This window comes from Miniopterus natalensis, chromosome 1, assembly GCF_054644295.1.
Source record: "Miniopterus natalensis isolate mMinNat1 chromosome 1, mMinNat1.hap1, whole genome shotgun sequence".
Taxonomy (NCBI): Eukaryota; Metazoa; Chordata; class Mammalia; order Chiroptera; family Miniopteridae; genus Miniopterus; species Miniopterus natalensis.
Window position 1 is genome coordinate 13,131,363 of NC_142081.1, and position 21,791 is coordinate 13,153,153.

At 42.8% G+C, this 21,791-nt stretch overlaps 1 protein-coding gene across 5 annotated transcripts in view; it reads right to left on the reverse strand.

The window, feature by feature from the left end:
- The window catches only part of FLRT2 (fibronectin leucine rich transmembrane protein 2), an 89,065-nt gene that overhangs the window by 35,597 nt on the left and 31,677 nt on the right, over positions 1 to 21,791 (reverse strand). The window contains exon 1 of one of the 5 annotated variants that reach the window (XM_087818736.1): positions 7,331 to 7,573. The exons of the other annotated variants lie outside the window; for them this stretch is intronic. The gene's annotated coding sequence lies outside the window, so the exon portion shown is untranslated. Of the gene's footprint in view, positions 1 to 7,330; positions 7,574 to 21,791 lie in introns of those variants that run through there. 5 annotated transcript variants of the gene reach the window in all.

The following is a 21,791-nucleotide window of genomic DNA, read 5'->3' on the forward strand; positions in this document are numbered from 1 at the left end:
TCTGTGCGGAGTGTGTGGTAGGGTCAGAGTAGCAGCAGAGTGTTCACTTAAGAGAAAGGAAAGATTCCACACTCGGGTCCTTTGATTTGCTGAAACAGTTAGAACTTGAAGCGCGGGCTCCAGCTCAGGCGACCTAGGAAGATGTTTTCCTGCTTGGGGCGGTGACAGGCCAGAAGCCACAAGAGCACACATTCCGCGAGCAGGGGAACAGGCCGGGAGCCTGGGCGGGCAGAAGTCGCTCTCCCCGGGAACGCCTGGGAACTGCTGGCACACTGGTGTCTGCTGTCGGTGCCAATTAGGGTGCCCGAGATGAGCCCTGCTTTTTTTTTTTTTGCTTCCCTTTAGCCAGCTACAAACTGATGACAAAGCAGTTTCAAGGCTAAAATCTACTTTTGCCCATTTCCTGAAACGCAGAAAGAATGTAAATGTGGTAAGTTCTTTTTTAAAAATATCCTTTTGAAAACGGAGTAAAAGTGAGCTTCCTCATTTGATGGAAGTTATGACATGTAACCAAGATAGTGTTATATAAAATGGTATCGATTTCCCTATGGCCAAACCAGAGAATACTGATCTGCAAGGCAAAGCCGACTCCAATTTTTTTTTTAATCTCTACTATTTTAATTTCACATGCTCCCTGGGAATTTCATTGACTTCCCTAAACTCCAGGAGAACTAGCTTGCCTGCCTGTGTTGACCTTTCAGATGCAAACCCCTTTCCTGTGCCTGAGAAATATCAAGGCCCCATTGTACAATCCTGGTCGTGACAATTTGCGTGAACTGGTTCTACCTTCAACTGTTTTAAAATAGTATTAAATAAAGACCCTGTTTTATCTTTTCCTTTTGACTTTGAGACATATATAACAAACACCATCCTTTTAATTCCTAAACTAGGAAAGACACTGACGCATAACTAGAGGTGAGTTTTATCAGGATTACGAAACATCAATATGGGACATTATTTATTTCTTCTTTTTTAAAATTTTTACCTTAGAGGGGTAAGAATCCTTAAGATCTACTCTCAGCACATTTTAAGGGTACAGTGCTGTCACTGTGGGCAGAAGGTTGTACAGCGGATGTCTAGGAAGCGCTCATCTTGCAGAGCGGGGCGTTTTTGCCTGTTGGCTGAGCAGCATTTCTTACCCCAGCACTGTTATCGCAGAAGCCGGGTAGATACAGGCACAAGCTCAGAAGCCGGGTAGACACAGGCACAAGCTCTACAGCCCCTGGGATGGGAGCCTGGCTCCACTGCTTACTGGCTGTGGGACTTGTGGGCAAGTCCTTAACCACTCTGAGCTGTATTTTCCTCTCCTATGAAAAGAATGAAATAAATCACATATACGTGTATATGTATATATAACACATATAGTATCTGTATATGTTATACATGTACGTGTGTGTGGCATGTCAACCAATGCCAAGGAGGTACATTATGCAGCAATGTTTGCTCTTTATCACTGACCTTCAGCAAACCTGAAGCCTTGGTTCTGAAGAACATTAAAAAAAAAATGTATATACAATTACATTTGTCAATGATCCTTCCAAAAAGTTGCGGGGGTGGGGGGGAGGTAAAAGGAAACCGCATCACTCCTTTTTGGTTTCCCGGGTCTTTACCTAGGCTTTCTGGAAGGTTCCAGGACTAGATGGAATTGTTGAATCTCTTGTGATTTAGATATATCTAAACGTGAAGAAAATAAAATCCATCCATCCTCAATCTGGAAAAACTGAAGCAGAATCCAGAACCCTAAATAATAAGTAATATAAATGCATGCCATATTAACTCTCATGCATATATAACATGCATTCATACACATATACAACGATTCTTTCTGTGTACTGAGATTATAATTGCTGGTTATTTTACTCTGTAACTTTGGACTTTCCAAATTGTCTACAATCAGCTTGACTTACATTTGTGATCAGATATAAAAAGGTTTGTGTTTTTAACTTTTAGTATTTAGGAGATAACTTCTGGTTTCTCACTGTAACAACATTATTGACCCTCCTTTGAGTGGGGGAGGCAACGTGAGCATACTGATAACATAAATACTTCCCTGAGAAATGACAGTGTTGGATAAACCAAATGTAAAAACGATTAGTAAGAAAAATAAAACATTTGAGCAAACGATCTTGCTCTTTTCACTCAGGGGGCAGATAACTCAGTTCGGTCAAACCCAAGGAGCGGTGGCTTCAAAAGGCTTAGTGACTGGAGACGCTTATTAACTGCTGATGACAGATTACTTGACCAGCATCATCTCCCTTCATCTGATCTCCACCCCGTCTAGAGCTCTTGGGACCCCCAGTTTGCAAATAAGCAAAGCAGAGTTCAAGGTCACACAGCCGGTCCTGGCTCTAAGTTGAATTTCCCTTTCCCATGCCTTTCCTCGGTCCTCTCCTATCTCTATTCATTGCCTCTGCCATGCTCCCCCCGCATGCCCACCCCTTTCCATGCTTTTTGGATGCTGCCCCATTTGCCATGCAAAGTAAGCAGGGTTACAAAAGCCTCCTCTGGCTCCCACACAGAGGGCCTGACTAAGGTGGGGCCAGAGCTGCCTGAACCCACCAGTATTCTCACAAACGTGCAGCTGCAGACATGCACAGGGCCTCCGCAAGGCTCATAAAGCAGCTTTCAGCACCACTTGGAACCCTGTGTTGGGGGCATCTGCAGGGGCGGCCGGCTCCTGCACAGTAAGTAATTCTCTGCGGGGCCGCGGCAGGACTGCTGTGTGAGCGGAGGAGCGGGCACGGGAGCCCAGAGAGGACGTCTGTCCTCTGGGGCTCTGGAGGGCATATTGTCACATCCTGAAAGGCAGGAAGGGGGGAAGAGCTGCAGAAACGTCTAAGAACTTGCGAGACTGCGTAGGCACTCAATGTCTACTGCTTTAGCCAAGCGCAGAATTAAGACATCATGGAACAGGCCTTGGGCGCTTTCATTAGCTCCCATCTTTTTCTCATGTATACATTTCAGTACGTTGTGGGGTTTTTTTCCATGTAATTTCTTCTGCTAATTATTTAAACAAGGAACTCAGTGAAATGTCCTGAGTCAATACTCTGTGGCATGGGATGCGCACATTTCATTCATAAAAGACATTTCCTCTTTCTGTGCAAATATTAACCAGCTCTTACACTTCATGAAGCAAGTGGCTACGGAGGGCCTAGTTCGCCGGGGCTTAAGTAGAGAAGTTAAGACAATAGAGCGGTTTAATTATGGAGCCTTCCTGAGATGGCAGGCTCCCAGGTGAGAGAAGGGGGAGCCCATGTTCCCTGAGGAATAAATAAATAAATTCTCTTGCAGGGATAAAGACAGTCTGATGCACCACAGGAGCCAATCAATAACAAAAAACTGGTGCCAATCACCACCTGTTCTTACCACATCCATATCATCTTTGCCAGGTTCTGATTAGCTTAAGAAAGGCCCATTTTCTCTCCTTTGTGCCTGATTTTCAGGAGGTGGCTGTGCTACCAGAGCATCACAATCAACAAGCAGCACTCATATCCTAAAGAGTGAGTTACACTTGCTTTCTTCCTTGTGCAGTGCCGTTAAGAACTACTGGAAAGCGGGCCAGATGTCTGCTCTTGACTTATCCTGACAAGGATGAGCTTGGAGCTTCTCCCCTTGGCATCTACTGTCTGATTCTGGGCATATCTGGGGCTTCAAATAACTGTTGCCAAAACAGGAGTGTTCTGCTCTTAAAATTCAGGGCCGTCACCCACATTTGAATTCTGTTTGTGGGACAGAGCGCCCATCAGTTGCTCAATGGATTAACTCCTTGGTGGCCACAACTGGGGAACTCTGCCCACTGCAGCTTACCAGCAGCATGCATTCTGGTTGGGTTACAAGTGTTGTCTTAGTTTCTGCTTTAACAAAATGGATATATTCTTTCTCATTACCTCTGCTTCTTTAAGTGGTATGACATAGCATAAAAAATAAAATGATTTAAAATTAATTATCTTAAATATATAAATGTGCCTTCAGTATTTACTACTGACAGTACTGGGGGCAATTGTCTAACCGTCAGGGTTGATCCCTCCCATTAATGTTCAGCATCTTAGAGAGGTTGCCTTTCAATCATTTTCTGCTCACAGTTCCTAGGGCCCAAACCCTTCACAAGGACAATTTCATTCCTCATGTGGGAATTTTCTCCAGGTTCTTCTCTTTCAGATGGCTTTCTATTTCAGATAAGGGCAGGGAGAGGGAAGCGGGGGAAGAAGCTTAGCTTTAATCTCCAATGTTGTGTAATGAAACAATGTGAAAATTTTTATTCCAAAAAATTTCTGAAGAATATTATAGAAATATGTAGTAAAAAACTATAATATATCTAACATACACAAAACCCTCTAAAATGATGCCCCTTTTCATAGCTACTACTTAATATCTCTCAAAATCAGATGCTTTCATCCCATTACTAATAAAAACAGCTAGACTTTACTGAGAACTTTCTTTGCAAGACAAATCTATGCATGAATATCTCATGTAATCCCCAAGACTGCATAAGATAGGACTATTCTCCCCATTATACATATCATAGTAAGGATTATAGAAACAGCTATGATTTATTTATGGCCTAACTATGTGCCAGACACCTTAAGATGTCTTCATTTAATTCAAGCAGTAGAATTAAGCTGTTGATTCTCTAGTTACTCCCATTATGCTGATGAAGAAACTGAGCCCACAGAGGTTAAGTAACTTACCCAAGATCAATAAATGCCAAGATTTCAACCCAGATTGACCTGATTCTAGACTTCTTAACCACTTTGCTATACAGCTTCAAACAAACACTAACTACAAATGAAAATCAGTGAGTGGGGTTGAAAAATATCCCTAAGACTTATTGGGCAAATAATTTTTAACTTTAGGTTCCCAACTCAAGCTTTCTATCCCTTTCAAAGAGATTCCTAAATCAAAACAAACCACGATTACCCCTTTCTCTCTCTCTCTCTCTCTCTGTCTCTCTCACACACACACACACACACACACACACACACACACACAGACTCACAAGGCCATGTAGCATATATATCAAAATAATGCTCCACTGGCTATTGAATAGAATGATATCCCAACTCCATTTATTTTGCCTTCCTTTCAGCCTGTATATTTAAGAGCAGGACCTAAAGAGATACCTTAAACCTGGCATATCCCACAGAATACTGAATGGTAGCTGATATTATCTTCCATTGTTAGAGGTACTGTTCCTTATAAACACCTTCTCAGTAAACTCCATGAGAACATACCAGAAATAATTCTTACTTACAATTTAGAGACATAAAAACCAAATTCAGAAAAATAAGATCAAATAAATATTTAAAATTATTTCTTGCCCAGCCAGGCATGGCTCAGTCATTAAGCGTCGACCTAGGATCCAGGAGATCGCAGTTCGATTCCTGGTCAGGCCACATGCAGGAGGCAGCTGATCAATGACTCTCATCATTGATGTTTCTCTCTCTCTTTCCCTCTCCTTTCCTCCCTCTGAAATCAATAAAAATATATTTTTAAAAAAGATTATTTCTTCCTCTGAAGCTTGTGCTCTTTCCACGAACAGACTGACCAACGCTGCTCCCCATTTCTTTACACCCCCAAGAAAAAAATAGCCAGTGTAAACTATGAACTCCATGGAAGGAAAGCCATAACACAAACAAGGAAACACGCAAGTCAGTGCCAAACTGCACCCATCTCCACAGGTCTGGCTGCCGTCCATAGCCAAGACTTCGTCTCTTCACAGGCTATGAGACGAAAGGACAGAATCACACTTATCACACACCCTAACTGCACTACCAAATGGCCCCAAATATCAGACCCCTTTTTCATTCAAGTAAAATGTAGAAACAGACTTTTAGGCCCCACCCTCATAACCCCTGTAAATAAACATACATATTTTTTCTGATTAAAATATTATAAAATCACTTAAAATCTATTTCTATAAATTTTAATATAGTGGAGAGTGTAAAACAAACTTGATACAATTTATGTCATGTCACCCCTGCATAGGATGAATTTAATATTTTATTCCAGGAGAACGTGGAAGACTTCACCGTGGGATCACTCTCCAATGCGAACAGGACCGTGCTCCTGACTATAAAGGCCCCTGAGGCCAGGGCTTTGAACCAAAGGGGAGGGAACAAGCACCATTTTGCTGCAAGGGGAGCCGTGGTAGAATTTTCTAAACTATTTGAACTAGGACACATTGGTACTGTCGAACTATTGTTTTCCTTTCTTTGACCACTAAACGCAGAGGCTGGTCTTTCCTGGGGATGCGTGGCATCCCCTCATGAGCCGCAGGGAGCCGCAGGCTTGTCATTCAGGGCCCCGCCTGCTCGCCTAGAATCCTGGGCTGCTGCTGCCCCCAGGCCGGCTCAGAGGAGCGCCAGGCTGATCTGCATAAGCCTCATTTTCATTTCATTCATCCTCTGCCCAAACCTACATCAGGATGTTTAACATCACCCCACTGTGGGAGGTTGCGGGGAATTTAAAAGGCATTTGTGGTCAAGGATTAGAAGGCATGGGTTCCAGAGCTGAGTTTCTTGCAACTAAAAGCTGAAACAAGAGAAAGCCTGTTGCAAGATACAAAGGGCGAAAAGCAAAGGATCAGTCAGGGTACCAACGTGGAAGAAGCCAGGACCAGGCTAGGACCTTCTATCTCTACGAAGGAACAACAAAGCAGCTATTTAAGGAATGAACGACTGTGATGTGCACCAGAGCCCTTACTTGCATTAATCTTTTTTTACTCTCTGATAGTCAAGCAAAGACCCAGAGGAAAAAGAAAGTCGAAAGGCAGGTGGTTTTCTCAATGTCAAACGTCCTCTAAGCAGCAGAAGCAAGACGCACGCAGGAGGGCCTGCTTTAGCCCATTCCCCTCACCCGCCACTCCAGGTGGCCCCCTTCTGCTGACCTGCTGCTTTCTGAAATTAGCCCTTCCCGTAACAGAAACGTGTCCTAATAAGTGGAAACAAAAACTTCAGCGGCTCACTCAGCATTTGAGTGTTTTCCTCTCCTTGAACATTAAACAGACTGAGACAAACTGCTAACTTAAACTAAACTCTATTTAGGTTCGGGAGCCAGATTTGTGTGTGTGTGTACGTGTCTGAATATTATTTTCTAAGAATTGACTCAGCATCATAATAAATGTGTACACTCCCAGACACACGTATGTGTGCCTATCTCTGAACCCCTATTTCTTGAGCAGACCTGATCCCATCAGAGGAAGAAAACAAAATTACTTCTGAAAACGCTACAAAAATCCTGCAACACAGACAGCACCTTCCACGGCTCATTAATTCTGGCCTAAATTTGCTGCTGTCAGGCAAATCAGAAGCACTGGCCAGCAGACACCCACCTGCTATTAGGCTGAATGTGCCTGGCATCTTGACACTGTATTGATTCCAATCCAAAGGTTATGTAAAATAAAGGCAGCTCCGAGTCCAAAAGAAATTTTAGCCACAAATGCTTTGGGAGAAATCCAAGCAACTAAAAACAGAAAGACAAGATGCAAACCTGAGTAACAAAACTGAAACAACCCCAGCCAGGCTGGTGAACTTTCAAGGACAAATCTACTACACATGACCCAGGCATTCTCTTTGGATAACTACGTATTTTGGGAAAGACAATAGCCTATGAATTGAATGGCCACCCCTTCCTAGTCTGGATTACGGTCTATATGTTCACAAGAGTATTCATTATTATGCCAGTGTTGTGTGTTTTTTTAAAGAGGACCCTGTCAATTTTTGCCCTCTAGACCCCTATACACATTCAGGATAATTTGCTGGACCATAAATACAGTCCTGATCATGACAAAGGATTCCAATTAAGCAGTTAAGATGAACCTGAAACTATGTAAAGTGCCTAAGAATGCGCCTCCTTTTCATCTTCAAAACCCCACCAGTGGAGAGTTTTATTCCCATTTTACAGGTAGGAAAGTTGAGACTCTGGGAGGAAATTTTCTCCAGGTAGCTGGGGAGGAGGTACTAAGAAGGAGAGAGCCTCAGGAGTCATTTATAAATGTCCTGACACCTCTCAGTCGTTCTCCTCTCCCTGATCCCTAAGCCTAAATGAAACGGGTATCTGTCCAATTTCCAAATCCTGGCACTCATGGCTTTGGCAGCTAGCTGCCTGTCACAGTCGACTCTACAACACAGGCTGGCTCCGGAGGTGTTCTTTAACCCAGACCAATCCTCTCTGTCTTACCGTAGCCAAGAGAAGGCATGCGTTTCGAAATAAAAGTGAACATACATTTTTTTTTTTTTTAAGGAGAAAGAGAAACCTGGAGCTCCATGGAGAGGCATGGGTTTCAGCCCCCCCCCCCCCCCCGCCCCTGCCTCCAGCTCCCCTCTCCCCCCAGCCTCTGAGTAGCTCTGCCTGACTTCAAAGGCAGCCCAAGAGAGGAGCCTGAGGTCTGTCAGCGCCAGCTGGGAGGGCCTTCTGCCCGGGGAGGGAGGGAGAGGGCCACAGATTCACTGCAGACACCGGTCACCTCAAAGGGGAACTTCAGCGTTTTCAAGAGCTCGATGTCTATCAGGGCCGCCGGGGAGGGTCAGAAGGCCTGAGGTTCCAACTGGGAGGGACGTGTTTCCGCTGCCCAGAAACCTCCCAAGTTTGCAAGCTGCTTCCAGGTTTCTGAGTGCCCCTCTGGGTTTGAGGAGAGAGACAGCCATCTCTAAGTCAATCAGACTCAATTTACCCCATTTACCGTGACAAGACAGCAGGATTTTGCCCTGCAAGAGAGCCCTGACTTTGTGCATTTGTATCATTTGAAGCCATACTCTTTTTATAAAAGAACACTGCTGAATTGAGCCACACAAAGCGAATATGTCAGATAACAAAAAAGTTCCTTAAACTAGTTTGTTACATTCCCAGCCCCCATTTGCCCCCCCTCCCAGCACTTCTGCCCTGTCTATTGTCTTGACCTGGGGGAGGGCAGGGGGGGCAGGTAGAGATGGAGACTGTCTGGACGTCTGGCCAATGCATCCTTCCCTCTGCTCTGCCTCTGATTTACAAGGTGACTTCTTACAGGCGGCCACTTGGCCATCTAGTCTTGGTTTATCACCCATCGGTTATCATTGTCACTGCTGCCATTATTATTCAAAATGATTACAGACTTACAAAGATGTTCTCATCTGATGATAATGTTTGCAATATGCTTTTACACTGCCCAGTTAACACAGTGTGCCTGTGGTTTCAACTGATACAGTGCAACGTTTAGCAGTTTTCTGAATGGTGGTTACAGGAAGAGCTGGTGGGCGGTGGGGTGGGAGGGTGCCAGTGTACTTTTTTAAACAGCAAACTGGGTGTCCTTTTGTGCATAGATGGTGACAAAGAAGGCAGCAATGCACACGACATTTAAAATACCTGCCTTTTTGCTCCTCAACTCACAGTGTGACAAACTCTCTAAGGGAGGTGATTGCCATTTGCTGAATAAAGGCCCAAGTCTGTCCTTGACCTTCGCACTCAAGACCTATTGACAGTAGGGGAAGTGGGGCACAAGAACTGAAGCCAGGGCATGCATGGTCCTCAGAGACTAATAAACTGACCAAAGGAAAGTATAGTGCCCAGAAAGCAGAATATCCAACTGGAGTGAGGCTGCAGGAGATTAATGAAAATCCATGCATCTCCTTTAAAAGACAGCAGCAGTGGGTTTGGGACTAGCAATCTCCTCTTCATGCGTGCACTCAACTCGCCTTACTGTCAACAGGAGGCCTGAAAGAGCGCTGCAGGAGAAAAGGGATGCATACGTCACTTCTAATGAATCATTTCGCTTCCTCTCCTCCACTTTTATGCATATTGACAAACTATAAAAATACATTTTTAAGACATCGATTCAGCTCTGTAGTTTTCTATTCCAAAGCAAAAGCAGACATTGGAATTATAAGATCCAATAGCCTTTGAATAATTATTTCAGTGGGGTCACCCACAATGGAATTCCAGGGACCTCAGATTCAGATTCACCAACCCAAAATGAAAAATGCAAATGCCCAAGTGTTACAAATCGCTTGCTCTTTATTTATTTTGGGATTCCAATTTCCATTTTATTTTTAACAAGAGCTTCACAGTGCACCAACAAATGTCCTGAGCTATATTTAGAGGAGCAACAATATTTAAGATCAGGAGCACACGTGGCCAGAGCTGGCTTTTCACTCTTTCTTAAAAGAAATAAAGAGCACGTGCACATTTGGGTAAATTTCATGTCAGGGATTTGGGTCTGCCATCAGAATGTCTGCTCCCCTCTGAGCTCAGGGTGTCAGTGCTTGCGGGGGAACATCTGGAACTCCTCTTAGGTTGTCTGTCATGCCCTTTGTCCAATGCAAGAGATTCTTTCCACCATCACACAAGCAATTAGTTGTAATATGGAGAGCTGCAAATCTGAAATGAGTTTGAAAACAGAAGGACAAATGGCTTGTTAACCTACCCACAGAAGGTACAACCAGTTTGCACTGCCATTGCTTTAGGAGTTAGATTTTCAGAAATTGGAAAACACAGTCTTTGGCTTTCCTTGAAAGAGCGCCAGAGGCAAGGAATATGCTGATTAGTTTTCAAAGGAGGCAAAGAAGGTGTTGAAAGCTTTTTATAGCACATAAAGTTCCGAGTGTGCAAGCACCAAACACAAAACAATGATAATGTTTTAGCACTTTATAAAAGTAAGTCACTCTGTCTATTGTTTGGAGACAGCAAATACTTTTAGACAAATTATAATAACACCTGTGCTTCTTCTGCCTAAATAGAGGAAAACAGCCAAGTACTTTGAGGCGTCAGAAGATACTCATGGCGATAAAAATACATAGTTCTAGTCCTGAAAGTAAAATAAGAAAACACGTATAATTAAAAAGCAACAAATCTGAAAGAAACCCGAATAACAGGAGTTTCTGAGGCTGCCTCTGACAGCCAGAATTTTAAATATAGCATAACCAACTTCCAGTTACAAAATAAATAAGTCATGGGAATGTAATGTACAGCATAAAGAACACATCAATAATATTGTAATAACTCTGTGTGGTGACAGATGGTTACTAGGCTTACTGTGGTGATCGTTTCATAATGTACATAAATATCGAATCACTATGATGTACACCTGAAACTAAGAGGATATTGTATGCCAATTATACTTCAATCAAAAATTTTAAAAGAAATGTTTATTGCAAAAGAGAATAAAATGCTATTCTTTGTCTCTAGTAATAAAAAACTCTAAAAAATAAATGCAGCATAGATTTAAAGTAAAGGAAGATCATTTTGCCTCAAGATTGGTTACTGGTGAACTCCATGGTAGATTATCAATCAGAGAAAGTGCAGAGTACAAATGAACAAGTCCATGAATAATCCTTAAAGTGTTAGTGCGATAAGCATCCTTTCTAATTCTAGAATATGCCCTCACGGATGGACTTTTACAGGCAGGAGGGCATTAAGGTTTACTGAACTCCTTAAAAGCCACGTCCCTCCCAGACACTGTACTAAGCACTTAACATATATTACTTGCTTTAATCTTCTGGAATAGCCCGGCCAGGGAGGCAGCATTATCACTTCATCACAGATGAACAATTGGACACTCGGAAGGAAGGCGCTTAGCAGCGGAACTATGGCTAGAAGGTGGCTGGGAGAGCACAGGTGGCCCCGTTCTCTCTTCCCTCCTGCACACTCTCTCTGCAGCAATCCTGGAGAGGCCTGAAATTGTTGCCACAGGTTGTCCCCTCAGTAGCCCATTGGCCCCACGGGGAGTACAGTCTGGGGCACTGTTTCCCACACCTGTTGTCAGCAATCTTGGTTTGGGCCTCAGGGATCCAAACCATTCATCTCCGGCGATCGCATTAGCTACCTTGGCATGAGATGACCTCTGGAAGGTGATTTCCTTTCCCCAGTTCTAACTTAGCATGTGCTCACTAAGAAGGTGAGTCGATTTGGGGACACTTATTTCTTTCTTGAGCTGCAAAGCCCTTAATCCATTCTAAAACAATGTTCTGAAGGGGAAACAGAGATATCAGTCGATATTTTTTAAGTTTGAAGAACTCTTTCAATAAGCACTAATCAAACTGACATCAGTCCCAGAAAGTGAGAAACGGGGCTCTAAGTCAGACTCACTTATTCTACCCACATTCCTCTCCAAGGAACCGATATGCATCATACATAATCAGTATTTACCTGAAATGCAACGTGGGGCCTGTTTCAGACAGAAAGATTGTGTAGGATGATCTGGGTTCAGATTTCAAGATCTCGGTGAGATGGTAAAAGTTTAGGAGGCAAAGGTTGGAAACAAACAACTATCAGATAGATGACATGGTAGGGTCCAGTTAGCTGAACTTGACAATCCCTGCCACCTATTACACAGGCTGGTATCTACTACAGTCACAAGACAAGTGTGCCCATGCAGTGCACAGAAAATCCCATCTATAACTTATTAATAAAGGCCAATGCAAAAACATTTGCTTATCTAATGGCCACAGGCCTTTCCTGCCGAGTCAATTTATAATAAGCACAAGAGGTAGGTACCCAGAGATCTCAACTGCGGTGGAAATGAATCTCTGCTGTGAGCGCTGACCTGGTCTGCTCTCAAACAACGGCCCATGCCTCTGTTTCTTACCTTACCTGGTATGTCCTGGGTAAATGTTTTCCAAAGGAGACTAAAGAATTGCAGTTCAGTGCCAGTGGAAAATATTCCACTTGGAAGAATAACTATTTGGGAAGACAGCAAATTGGTCAATAGGGAGGTCTTAGATTCCACACAAAGCCTCACATCAAAATAGACTTGTACAATTTAGGAGAAGGTGGTTCTACCCACACAAGAAATGCTGGAACAAATTTCCACATGAAATGATGGCTTAATAGGAGCCATGTGGCTAAATTCCTCTGCATTCTAAAAAAATAAGTCTTCAATTTATTTAAGAAATAAAAGTGAATGCAGTACTAGCAAAATGCAGCATAAAGGGAAGAAAACAATTAAAAAAAAAAAAAAAGCATATTCTAATTTCTTTCTAATATAATGGTCTTCAAAAGGATCAAGATAGAGTTAAAGGGCAGGACCAAAGCCTCCACAAAAATCTCTTTGTCTTGGGATCCTTTTTGGACCCCAGGTATTAACACTGTGAAAGAAACAGAGACTGTCCTGGCTTTCTATAGCATGAAAGGGCAGGTGAAATAAAATAAGACACAGTAGTGCATGGGTCATATGTAGACACCAAAATATATAGTTTATCAGAAATTCAAATTTAAAGGCATCCTCCGTTTTTATTTATTAAATCTATTATCCCTAATAGAACAATGAAGCAGTCATGAGCAAATTTTGAATGAACTATTTCTGACCTGGTTAATGGTGCAACCAGAGGTCCTTAATCACTAGTGTACTCCATTGGTTTCCTGGGAGGCTCTTTGAAAATGCAGACTCTTGGGACTTTCCCCTGGAGGTTCTCTCTCCTACAGGCCAACATCCCTATGTTTACAAGCTCCCACATTCTCAAATGAATTTATATATCTATATATATATATCCCGAGGTAATAAAAAGAAATGAAGAAGACACAAGAAGCCAGATTTCTCTGATGGCTCAAATTGCTCCGTTAGGCCTTTAGAAGTGGCTCAGATGTCTTAAATCTTAAGACAGTCTTAACCTGAGAATGTCAAAAAGAGATAATGTAAAACCCAAACACTGGTTAACAAAGCATTGTCATGGGCCACTTCTGCATTTTTCAGATGAGGGTGGTAGGGGAAAATCACTCACACTAAATTAGCCTTCCAGAAGCACAACCAAGAATAGAACCGCTGACACCTGATGCCACAAGCCACCCCATGCTGTCATTTCTAAACAAGTTCTCCTTACATCCTGTTCCTTGAACAGCTGAAACGGTTGGCACACCCAACAGAAGGAGCTGAGACATTCTTCTACCCTTAGTTAATGTGGAAACCCCTTCACTACAAAGTAACTGTCTAATCGAAAGAAGACATCCACACTGAATTGGGAATTACCTCAACAGATGTAGGCTGCGTCTTCATTGTAGCAGTAAATGCTAATAATATAGCATTAAAAGTTAATAAAGAAAAATCTAATTGCACTTCACTGAAAAATAAAACTCAATTACTTTCTGCTTCCACGGACGTGTGTGGAGTGAGTGTGTGTGTGTGTGTGTGTGTGTGTGTGTCTGAAGTAGGGAATGACAGAGAAGGGAGTGTTTTCTCCTCTTACCATCAGCAAAATCTCTTCTCTGTGACATAGTAGCCATTTAAAATAACTCCCTGCCACCATTCCACCTACAATTGATAAGAACTTCCCTCCCACGGATGCTATGTTTGACAATGCTGGGTTGCTAACTCTGAGGTCCAAATGTCCAAAAGGATGACTCAGCCAAGGAGAGATGTTAACACAGAAACTGCAGCTACCCAGTGATAAAGATGACCAGGAGCTGGAAAACTGAAACTGAAGCGTGGGCCTGTACGCGGTAGGAACTCAGTAGCGTGGGGAGCACTGCATGGTGAAGTCCTTCCACAGGCACGGCATGTGGCTTACTAAATGAGGACACAGAAAGGCAAGAGTGGACATGTCTGTGGGCCCAGCGGGTCAGCAAGTCACCATATATGTGCCAGTAACTTAGGTACAAACTTACTCTGTGTCTAGCTACATGCAGAACAAATGAGCTATAAAAGAATATCAAGACCTACTTACTGTCTGCACATAATTGTCTTATAATCAATTATCCATTTAAGCAATTAACCAACGCATGCTTAATAACAACCCCTGCCGTGAACATGAAATCTGATTAATGGATGTAGATCATACAAAAAGTTCTAAGATGTGCTGCCCTGCTCCCCACGTCTTGGGTGAAGAGCTAACAGTCACCCGCTTCAGAAGCTAATGAAAATGTTGGTTGAATAACCACCACAGAAGGACACATAAAAGTACAAGTGGCAGTTGATGAATAGCTAATGAGTAGTCGGTGAAGATACAGCCTATGAGCTCAGAGAGAAAGAAACAGCCAGGAGTTGAAGGAGTCCGGGAATTCTTCACAGAAGATAAGCCACTAGAGATTGGCCTTGAAAGAGGAGTGGGATTTAGATAAGCAGAGAAGAGGAAATCCTAGGTTTAGGATACAAGTAAAGCCACAGACAGGAGAAAACAGGGCTAAGTGCTGACTTCGAGATGCATAGTACATTCTCCTTGCCCTTGGTAGCATTGAGAGCCAGGCACAAAAGTTGCACCACTGCTATTTAGGCCCATAGTTCTCCACATTTTACTGTTTGTCTCACTACTATAGAACTGTCGGATAATAACAGTACTCAGTATCAAGGGTCCACCCCAAAATTTGTGGGGGTTGCAAAAGATTGGTTGTAGATCATATAAAATCCTGGTCGATTGTTACTAACATTCTCCTACCCAAACACACCAACACACACATTTCCATTATACTGACTGCAAAACAATGGTGTGTCTTGGCTGCCTTGGGAAACGAGAGTCACTAAGAGCTTTGGTAAGTAGAATCAGGAGACACCTGATAAGGAAAGAAGGTGCGGACTGTGTTCTTCCACCTCACATGCAGTCAGAGGAGAGTGCCTCCCCCAAGGCTCTGCCCCAGTGGACTTAGCCCAGCCCACCTTGCCAGGATTCCTCCCCGTGCACCATGGTCAGAGAGTCGAGGGAACATTCAGTACTGAATGAACAATCATTACTTTTGAATCCATCTTTGATCTCGCCTTTGGACATTCACATATAAAAACTTTATAGCTGTCAACCTAGGAAACATCCAAACCTATAGAGAACCTTTATGATAGTTTATTTGAACCAAACTGATGACATATACTGGGCAGCAAGTCCTCAAATTCTCCAGAGAATAAGTTTTGTAGTTTCTTTTACGCATTTGAAATTAAGGAGGTAATGTAAGCAAGATTACATGGAGGTGGGAGAAAGCAAGGTGGGGACTGGATCACAGGATAGTTAACAAGGTTATGTACTTTCTTGAGAGTGGTCATGCTTTACAAGACGGGGTCTGAAAGAGGCATCTCAAAGATCTGTTAACCTAGATGCACAAACACAAGGGACAGGGCCTGCTTAAAACAAAGATAAACCTTTTACTAAAGAATTATATGCCTGGGGCATGACTACCCACCATGACCTGCCCAGTTAGGAATTTATGTTTTACTACAGCCTCGTTTTCCTCCACATCCGACCTGAGATCATGGTGACTCTTAAAATGATGAGACCTTCTGGAGAAGCCCATTAGCAGAGAGCATCCCGTGCTGAAGGAAATGATATCCATTATAGAGCATTTCAGCCATGAGCAAAACAGATGAAGCACAGCCTTGGGTTTCAAATCCTTAGGATGTCACCAGGGCCCCAGACACACTATTAACACCTTCCAGCACTCAAACCCGATACCACTGAGAACCGGGAACAGATACTTTCTTAAGAGATAGGTCTTACAAACACTTGAAGCGACACATGCTTTAAAATCCAAACTCTTGACTCAGTGTAGAATGTAATGAAAAGAAAACCATAATGGAACACATTAAGCTACCAGAGAAATGTTCTCAAAGAAGTAATGACAATTGAAGGGAAAACTAGCATAAAAATCCCTTTAAACCACCCACTTCACTCTTTGCTTTTACATTAAGTATACAAATTAAAGCATATCTACACAATGATTTTTAAAAGAAAAACAAAACTAACTGGCCTCTCAATGTGATAACATTTTAGCTTCTTCCAATACTGTGGTCAGGTTGAGCTAAGAAGGGAACACTATGAAACCGAATGCTGAAAATGAAAAGGTGTGGAATTATTACATGTTTAATTTCCATACATCTCTACTGAGTTATTTACAATAGCCTCACATAAATTCTAATCTCGGGTTGGAATCTGAAACCTGGGGAAAACAGGGCTTTCACCTTTAATGCTCAATGCAAACTTGGCAAAAGAATGCGGGACCATCTTTGAAGGAGCCAAAGTATAATTTCTGTGTCAAAATGACAACTCTGCCCTCCTGGGTGAGGGCTGTCAATACCGGAAGCTGGAGAGTGAGGATGGTGGAGACACACAGTCTTATCTGGGGTGAAAACTTGTCACTTTCTGTCCTTAACTTTTCTCCTAAGGCCGGAAGATGATATGCCCATTCGGAGAAAAGTGTGTTTAAAGAAGACTGTGGCGAATGAAATGGACGTGCCAACATCTTCTAAATGCCACTAAGACTTGTTGTCCCATTTAATTTGCATGATCCCAAAACAGAACTGGTGAAAACTTATAAAAGAAATAACCTTGGTAATGACAACACCTGCCATCACTTTTATGACTAATTGAAAATTGCTCCAAAAGCACAGGGAGAGAAATGCTTTAATAACATTTCAGGGTTGGTATCCGCCATTGTGTCATTGGTGTTTAGCCAGACAGATGCATTTTTTACTAGTTCTGATAAAACCAAAACAAACCATGGAAACCAAAGGACTTGGGAACAAAATAAGCCTCGCCTGAAATTCTTAAAGCACCGTCCTCACTGTGACTGTCCGCAGACTTTTATTAGGCGTCTAAAGTGCACTGACAATGTCTCGGCTCTAACAGTTCCTTGTCTAACGCGCGTCTCCAAGGGCCGAGCTGAACGCATCCCGGGCGGTGTCTGTCGCAGGAAACCGCCTCCAGCTTCTGCCGTCTTTGCCCCGCCCTCGTTCCAGTCCTGGCACAGAGGACTCCACGCTGGTGTCCATGCTCCCTGTTGCTCCCGGTGGCATCTCCTGGCCCACCCAGGGCCCTGGGTGACCTAAAATCTCCCCCTTTACTCCACCCCAGGGAAGAAAAAGGAGCCGTGTGAGGGGAGTGGTAGCCTGAACAATAGGTGGTCCGCTGCCAAGAATGTGGGGTAATGACAAAGCTGCTTTGGGCAGACACATTTCCTCTCTTCTTTCTAGGGGAAATCCAAGAAGAGTGCCCAAAGGCAGAATGACCGTAACGGGTAGTGGTTAAAGTGCCCTCTGTTTGCCTCACAGAGCCATCACTAGTTTGCCACAACGCCCAACAGGTCCACCATCAATACAGTCCTTCTTTTCAGCAAAGGTTGCAGTTGCTAGGGAATGACTGCTAAAATGTTACTATTTATCATGAAAGAGTTTACTGATCTATAGGTATCACAGCCCAGATTTCTAAGATAAAAGATAGACTGACTTGCAAATCCTTAGAATAGAAGAGCAGAGAAAAAAGGAGATGGAATGAAGGAGAGGCAGGGAGGGGGGGCTAAAAATGCCAGGCGCTGTGCTAGACACTCACCATGTCCTCTAACCCCTGAAGTCCGCAAGGGCTTCTCCACTTTACAGGAGTGACACTGAGTTCTAGAAGGTTAATTTACTGACAGGAGAAAGGTAAAGACCCCAAGAGTAGGAGACAAAAGCAGCGAAGAGGGGGCGCCCCATGGTGAGGTGTCTTCATGAATTGGGAGGGGAAGCAGGATGGGACACCGGGTCCCTGAGGCAGTTCACAGAAACAAAGAAAAGACAATACAAACTGCAGGTAAACAGGCTGCCAATATTATTCACTATTTTGGGGCCATTTGGTCCACAGCTGCTCCAAGGTTCCTGAAGGTGAGCACATTTAAAAAAAAAATTCCCATCTACATTATATAACTGAGGGAAAATTATATTCATTTGGAAACATGCCTCGCAACAACCGTTGTCTTGGTACTAATACTTCACACAGGGTTTTTAGGTTTCCCAACCATCTTTCAATTTCAGTGCTCATTCTTACAAAAATCCTTTCCATTGAAGAGCGAGGCTCTTCAGGGAGAAACTCAGTGATTGCCTAGGGCAGGAAAAGCTCTGTGTTCTGCCTCAAAGACCCATGTTCTTTCCCCAGGACCCTCCTTCCCACAAGACCACAAGTTTCTATGAATAGAGGCAGTGCTCACTACCCTTTATTCGTCCCCTCAAGAAACATGGAAGGGGCCAAGTTCTCAAGGAACCCACCACAAGGCGAACAGGAAGGCTAATTTCCAAATTAGCAGCAAGACTTCTTGCTAGTGGGTTCGTACAAGCCTCGTGTAACTCACCTGCTGGGAGGAGGCCAAACCATGCTGCTCAGAGAAGTTAATCGAGCTAAATGTTCTCCCGATCAACACTGGAAAATGAATTTCACCTATCGGTTACTTGCTCTGTGCTAGGCTCCACTCTAAGCCGTTTACAGACATTAACTCATTCAGCCCTCACAGCAACCCTATGAGTAGGTCCCGCATCTGCACGGCACAGAGAAAGATACGGAGGCAGAGTGATACAGGGACTTGCCCAAGCTCTTCAGTAAGTAAGTGGCAGAGCTGAGGTCTGAGCCCAGGTGGTCTGGCTCTGGAATCCATGCCCTTAATCGATATAATATGGCAAAAAAGCAAACACATGGCATGTACAGACTGTATGTTTTCTGGAAAGTTCCATTTTGGTCCAACAGATGACCTGTGCGGAAGGAAGCTTAGAGGTTCCAAGTAACTTTGGAGTTTCTAACATGCGCAGATGCCAGGCCAGTAATGAGAGTATCTTGGTGTTCACGCTACTGCCCAGAGACCCACAGGATTCTTGAGGTGACAGGTCGAATGTGGCAACTGAACTGGGATGGTTCCACCCATTGCTGTAAAGCTCAAGTCCACCCTACCGCCCCCAGCTTATGGAGGTGTTTGCACATGCCTTTCCTGACCTCAGCTCTTTAGAGAGAGAAAAAAAAAATCACCACTGAGCACAAGCATTATCACTTAAATAGTTTCCAACAGCTGTGTCCTTCCTCCAACTTCTAACAACACTGGTTGAATCATGAGAAATTTTGTGTGCGCAGCGAAATCCGTTTTCAGTACTGTTTAGTCACAACACAAGTATCAATACTGTTTGCAAGTTCTACACTGTATTACCCTTCATCTGGCAGAAACGGACTGTTTTATCATCGTGAGTGATTCACAAACGATCGCACTGAAAAATATTTACGCTTACTTCATTCCTGGGAAGCTGATACATGGAAGGAATATGTTCTTTGTTATCTGTGCCAAGGATTTAATAGTACTCAATACTGAGACTATTTTTTCATCCACTGCATGACAGTCTTTTCCCCTGTAACTAGGCCAGGAATATAAACCCTGTGTGTTCTCTACCATACGTATTTGGATCAACACTGAACAATACCAAATATTGCACTTTCCAAAATATTTTCATCAGAATAGAAGCAGAAATGTCCATCTTTCTTTACACACACACACACACACACACACACGCACGCACACACAGAGTGAGCACAGTTGCTTTATGATTAGACATGAGAATTTAGTAAGTATGATCTTACAGGTTGAAGAATCCAAGTGATCCTCTGGACGCCTATAAGAAGCCATTTTATTCTTGGAGGACAGCTCCGGATTTCAGTCTTGAATGGAGTGATACCGTGTTACATTTATTTCTCAATGAAACCTTCCTTGTACATTCCCATAGTCAGACTCAGTGATCACCCAGGGATATCATCTTCCCTCACCCATGCAAGCAAGGCTGGTCAGGTGACTTCTGACCGCACACTTTTGACTTTTCCCCCCTCTAACACCTCTAGAAACTATAGCTTTTTTGGTTCATGGCCACTTTTGAAGGTCCTCAACCACAGTGAATTAGGCAAGTGAATAATGGAATAATGGGAGTGGGCCTCCCAGGTCTCCTACTTTGTCTTCCACTGTCCCTTGCAGGGATCATCAGATGACTCATGAGAAAACTACTGCTGGTATTGTAGCATTTACAAATTTCAATTTTGGTTCATCTGTCATCATAGCCTAGATGTGACAGAGGACAAAGACCCATCTTTCTAATCCTAATGACTGGCGGTAGGGAAGAATCTTACGAAAACTGGTACATTTAGCTTGTTCGCCCTCTACTGAAAGGAGTCCCCAAGTGGTGAAGTTTCTATCTGGACAACGGACAAATAAATGATTTTTCTACCTTAAGATATGGCTTGCTGGTAGGCTTTTTGTAATAAATTCCATTATCGGTTTTAAACCTTCCCAAGGCCCCATGGATTCAATAGGTATGAATACATCAGTCACCTCAAGCACCTTTTCCCTTATGACTTAGAACAGCTCTTTCAATCTAGGAGTCTTTTTATGCTATTTCCAAGTGTCTTTTGGGCATGACAACCCAAAATAGCAACTCTTTTTTATAAGCTAACAACCTGTATTTTAAAACCAATAACCTGAGCACAAGGACTCTCAAGCATATACGTCTTAATACATCTCCATGTATTTGGTTTTTGAAATAACTTGAAAATTGTAAAAAATAAATAAATTTGGACACTAGCCATGCATATAGGAAGAGGTGGCAATATTTCATTAATAAGATAAAGAAAGTACCGAGGTTCCAGATGCTACATATTACTCTGAATATTTCCATCCAGGTCATTATTTTTATGGCCAGCCCATTAAAACAACTGCAGAATCCACTTGTCTCATATCTACATTGTAACTTAAAATAAATATGACAGATTTCTTATGAGAAAAGTACCAGCACACAAGAAATATTATGACAAAAGCTATTTTTATGACTCCATACATACTGAAAATATTAATGTCACTCTTCCTATGCAAAAAAAAAGAGTAGATTTGGGTCAGGATGACATTCATTATTCTCATCCTGAAATAAAAACAAAAACAATAGTTTCTAAAGTAGGGTGTTTCATTCATTTTTCCTAAGATCACTGAAAAGAATTGAGATGAGAGAATTGGAAGTCTAGTTTAAAATTTAACTTTAGGCTCTCTGTGGCTTTGTACCTTGACTGTTTGTATGATAGCTTATAAATTCTGTTCCTGAAACTGACATTGCTCATAACTCCACTACTCTTTTCTTGCTGTCATAG